Below are 5,864 nucleotides of genomic sequence, written 5' to 3' on the forward strand. Positions count from 1 at the left end.
TTTTTTTTTTTTTTTTTTTTTCGAGACAGGGTTTCTCTGTAGCTTTGGAGTCTGTCCTGGAACTAGCTCTTGTAGAATAGGCTGGCCTTGAACTCACAAAGATCAGCCTGCCTCTGCCTCCTGATTGCTGATATTAAAGACCTGTGCCATTATCACCTGGCGATACTCCTTAACAAGAACTTGTTGTAAATGGATGCACAATATAAACTCAGGTTGAGAGAGAAAACACACAGCAGATGTAGCTTTAGTGCTATCCAGTTTGACCCAAAAATGTCCTGCTCTGGTACAGACCTGCAAATGGTCGAATTATATCAGCCAGATTTCAGACAATGACACATCCAGTAACTGTCACACAGGTATACACGCCAACAGCAGAAGCAGGAGAGGATGCCGTCAACAGTGTCTACATATATACATATATCTACAGAACAAGGTTAGCAGGGAACATAAGAATGACATACTAATCGTCATGCAAGAGTGTGATCCAGAGAAGGAATGGACTGTTAACAGTGTCAGGAGAACACATGGATTCGGAGGACAAAGGAACGATAGAAGGAAACAACAGCTTGACCTCTGCTATGCAAACAATTTGCACAGATCCAACGCAAAATTCAAGCAAGACAAACCATCAAGATGCTGATGTGGGAGCCAGGTGGTAGTGGTGCACGCCTTTAATCCCAGCACTCGGGAGGCAGAGGCAGGCGGATCTCTGGGAGTTTGAGGCCAGCCTGGTCTACAAGAGCTAGTTCCGGGACAGGCACCAAAGCTACAGAGAAACCCTGTCTCAAAAAAACAAAAAAGAAAAAAAAAAAGATGCTGATGTGGGAATCCCCTGACAAATGCACACACGATCAAACTGACTGCATGTCTACATTCAGGTCAGCAGGAAACTCTTAGCTAGCATCCAAAATAGACAATCATTTCCTAGTGCTGACTTAGGGTCAGATCACCAACTTTGTTATGGCCAACATTCAGCTGAAATAGTGATGTGGGAGTGATTTCTTTCTAATCTGTTGCTTTCATTGGTTAATTAATAAAGAAACTGCCTAGGCCCATTTAGTAGGCCAACCCTTAGGTGGGTGGAGTAGACAGAACAGAATGCTGGGAGAAAGAAGCTGAGTCAGTGAGTCGCCATGATTTTCCCATTCCAGACAGACGCAGGTTAAGATCTTCCCTGGAAGCCACCAGCTCGTGGGCTACATAGATTATCATAAATGGGTTAGATCAATATGTAAAAGCTAGCCAATAAGAGGCTAAGCTATTGGGCCAGGCAGTGTTTAAAAGAATACAGTTTCCATGTAATTATTTCGGGGTAAAGCTAGCCATGCGGGCAGCCGGGTGCCAGGAACGTAGCCCGCTGCTCATATTACTACAACTTAGGAGAGGAACACCAGGCAAGATGAACCAGAAGACCGATCCTTAACAACTGATGAGCCCAGCTGTAGGGACAGAGTATAAGAGAACCGCTGAAAAAAAAAGATGAGTGAAATCATTAAACAACCCTTTACAAATATAGAAAGGAAATGGGAGAAAATCAAAAGAGCTAAACAGGAGGCTTCAAAGGAGATGCTTGGTTATGCAAAAAGGGCAACACCAGTAGAATGCTTACTGCAGAGATAGATGATCAACCTGGCAGAAGAAAGAAGGAAGCTAAAGAGCAAATGAAGAGGCAATCTGCAGGCAGCAAAACACCACAACTATCTGTGCAGGGCAGTCAAAAGAAGAGCGAAGAAGGATGGAGAGCTGTACGTACAAGGCATATGCAAGGAGGTCGAAGAGGCTAGACTCCATAATAAACCACATCGTGTCTATGAAGCCATCAGATGGACAACTGCCAGATATGCTCCTCAGATTTGGGTGATTATAGATGGGCAAGGTCATTTATTAACAGAACCAGGGGAAGTAAAGCAGAGATGGAGGCAATACTGTGACACCCGGTACAATGGCCCTAATGCTGCCAACACAGACTGCAATGGGAAAGACCGCGGCAGCCACTCCAACACCAGAGACGATGGGGAAATATTAAATACTGGCAGGAGCGAGATAGAGGAAATACAGAGAGAGCGATCTCCAGGAAAGCCCCAGGAGTGGATGACATCACGGTGGAGGAGATGGAGGAAGCTACTCTAGGCTCAGGGGTGGAGGCGCTTCTCAGGCTCTTCAGAGAGATATGGGAACACAAAGTGATTCCCATGGAATGGAAGCACTCAGCCATAATTCCCGAACACAAGAAGAAGGACAAGCTGGACTGCTCAAATTACAGGGGCATTAGTTCGTTGTGCCATAGCAGCAAGATCTTCTCCTCCATTGTCCTGCAAAGGATCAAGGGCAGAACAGAGGCAATCTGGGCCTAGGGGCCCAGAGTGGATTCAGAGCTAACAGAACAACTGATCAGTTAGTTCTTCAGTCTGAGGAAACTGACAAACAGTGAAGAATTTGGAGACTTATATGTCTGTCTCATTGACGTCAGGAGGGCACTTAGAGCATTTGGAGGAAAGGACTTTGGAAAACAATGAGGGTCTAGAGGTACCCAGAGAAAATCATAAGCATACTAGAAAATGCCTATAAAGACACCTTTGCATCAGTCACAGTCCGTGGAGAACTAAGTGATGAGTGGAAGACAATCGTGCAGCAGGGGTGTGTCCTCTCACCACTGCTGTATAGTACAGTCCTGAAATGAACAACAGCAACAGCCCTGGAGGATGCGGAGACAGCTGTGCAGACAAGCGCTGTGGGAATCAATGGCTGTGTTTCCCCAATGACACAGCACTACTTGCTGAGAGTCCAAACGAGCTGCAGGCCATGGAAAATAGAGCGAGTGAAATGGTGATAGTAATGGTGGTGATAGTAATAGTATGAGTAATAGTGAACAGTAATAGTAACAGTGAAATAGTAATAGTGAATAGTAACAGTGAAATAGTAATAGTGAATAGTAAGTGAAAACCTTGGTATGCTGTAAACATTGAGAAGACTGAGATACAACACATGGGAAGGGCGCACAAGGATTTTAAGACTGTAATAAAGAATCAGAACCTCAAGCAAACAGTCAACTTTGTCTATCCGGGAAGAAACTTCCTCATTTCAAAGGAGGGAACTATTTCAGATGTCAAGAGGTGGATAGGGATAGTGAGGGCTGCATTCCAGGCACTAAGAAGTGTTTGGTCATCAGGAGACATAAGGACAACACAATTACAAGTCTATGAGACACTTGCTTGAGTTGCCTTCTCCATACCTCTGAAACCTGCGCAATGAAGCACAGTAGCTGAATGTGTTTGAGGTGGCACGTCTCAGGAGGATTCTAGGCATCACACGAAGAGACAGGCTGTGCAACGATGACATAAGAAACATCTCCACCTACAGAAGGAAGCAAACTACAGGATCCAGCAATGGCACTTGAGATACTTTGGCCATGTTATGAGAATAAATGATGGCAGATAGCTGAAGATAGCATTGCTTGGAGGAGTGCATGGGACAAGATGAAGAGTAAGACCCAAAAATCCCTGGACAGACAGAATAAAGGAAGACTGTGGAACCTTGGGTATGACAGTAACACAAGCAACTAGGACTGCCCAGGATAGGAACAAGTGGAGAACTGCCATACCAGGCTGTCTATGCATGCTTAAGCATTGCTGGGTCAGGCAGATAGATGCTACATAGATACATAGATAGATAGATAGATAGATAGATAGATAGATAGATAGATAATAGATAGATAGATAGATAGATGATAGATAATAGATAGATGATAGAGATAGATTATAGATAGATGATAGATAGATAATAGATGATAGATAGATAAATAGATAATAGATAGATAGATGGTAGATAATAGATAGATGATAGAGATAGATTATAGATAGATGATAGATAGATAATAGATAGATGATAGATAATAGATAGATAATAGATAGATGATAGAGATAGATTATAGATAGATGATAGATAGATGATAGATGATAGATGATAGATAGATGATAGATGATAGATAGATGATAGATAGATAGATAGATAGATAGTCAAGATTAGATTCTGATGTTCTAGTTCAGCTAGGTTTCTGTTTACTGTACAACAAGTTTCTATTTCTCAGAATTAGACTGTGCCCCAACCCCATGACCACAGAATGTTCTATAGCAGATGTTCCAGTAAAAATTCCTTAACTTCCTGGTCTCACTTCTATAACCATGTTTTCCCCCGCCCTCTGAATTTGCCATATAACAGAGATGTGGGAAACTGGCTCAGAGCTGTTCTCTAGAACCCCATCCTAGGCAGAGCCTGAGCTGCCAACCTAGCTCAGCATGCGCCAAATAAAGCTTGCTTTGATTTGGCCATAATTTGTAGTGGGTGTCTTTCTCCACACATCTCTGGTATAAACAGCACCTGGGCACATCCTAGTGGCAATGCCTGTCTGCAGAAACTTGACTAGGAACCAATCCCCTGACAGTCAGTAGAGACTCTGGCACACCAGAGAGGAAATCCAGAGATGCTGCTGCAAGTCCTGAGCCAATGTCTGAAGAGCCCTCAGTTTCTGAGGGAAGCAGAGGGTACAAGTGACTGGCCCTGAGAGACACCTGGCCTGCAGCTCTCCACGAGGGGCCTAAACAACCGTAAGGGCTGGCATGGCCCCTCACAGAATCATCACTGTAAATACTCATGCCAACAAACTATGTCAGGGCTAACCCAAAAGGACACCCAGGATTCTGGCTACCACTTTAAGTTATCCAGTCAGCTGAGGGACAATTGTAACCCCAAGAAACTGTCCGCCTATTTCAGCAGTGTTCACAGTGCACCAGGGTGGAGATGGGCGGTTAGTAACAGTGCCTCTAATCACTGAAAGGCATCTACTGGAACTAAAAATCCTAGGCTCTGAGCCCTGGAGATGAGGGTCCCTTTAGAAGTTAAGGAGACTTCTGGAAGGGTCTGTTGCATTAAAAACACTGACTCTCACACAACTTTCTGAAATCAAAGCTTCAAGAAATGAACCCTTTGTTGAATCCCTGGCACACAGGGGAACCAGGAACAGTAGATGCAATAGGGAGGGAAACGTGCTATGAGCTTCCAGTGTCCGCAGGAATGGGAACAGAGTCCAAGGTGTCAGGAGCGGAGGTGAGTGGTGGAAATTTAGTAACAACTGGAGGAGCTCGTTTTTGAGACAAGGCAAATAAGAGAAAAGGTTCAGGGGATGGAAACATAACTAAACAAATGCAGAAGCTAACTGTAGGTGTACACATGGGTATGTGAAAAATCACTGAACATTATCCAACTTGTCTGAAAAAGGCTTAATCCTTTCTATAAAGAAATGTGGCAAGAGTTCGGTGAAGAACTGAGTCAGGGAAGCTTCCTTCCAGCTGGAAACAGGAGGGTCCAGGGATCTCGAATAACAACTGAGAGCCCAGCCATCCAGCCCGCCCTTGTGGTTGAGCAAACGCTTAAAATGGATAAGTTTGAAACCAGAGAAAGTGGCTCAGGTGTGGTCCAGCAATTGGAAGGTAAAATCCATGCCTGAGCCTCATAGAAACCGCTGCTCAAGGACCAGTGAGGCCCTCAAGCTGCAGTCTAGAGACTTCACAGAAGGACCCAGGGAGGCCTTCAGGCTGCAGTCTGGATAGAAACTTCACAGAAGGACCAGTGAGGGAGGAAAATTAAAAGATACTTCAAATTCCCCCAAGTTGGGCAATAGATTGGGTTATGTAAACTGAAATGAGTGTTGATCATTGTCAAAGTGACCAGAATTGACAAAGAGCCCAGGCAAGTGCAGAGCCTTGGCCAACCCTGCCCCTGGCTCAACATCAACTTCACCTATCAGTTAGTTGCTCCCAAACAACACAGCAATTATTGGCCAGGCACTGTGACAACAAGTGCCCAGT

Source organism: Alexandromys fortis, unplaced genomic scaffold (genome assembly GCF_014885135.2).
Source record: "Alexandromys fortis isolate MF-2015 unplaced genomic scaffold, M_Fortis_MF-2015_v1.1 scaffold_27, whole genome shotgun sequence".
In the NCBI taxonomy this organism is placed as follows: Eukaryota; Metazoa; Chordata; class Mammalia; order Rodentia; family Cricetidae; genus Alexandromys; species Alexandromys fortis.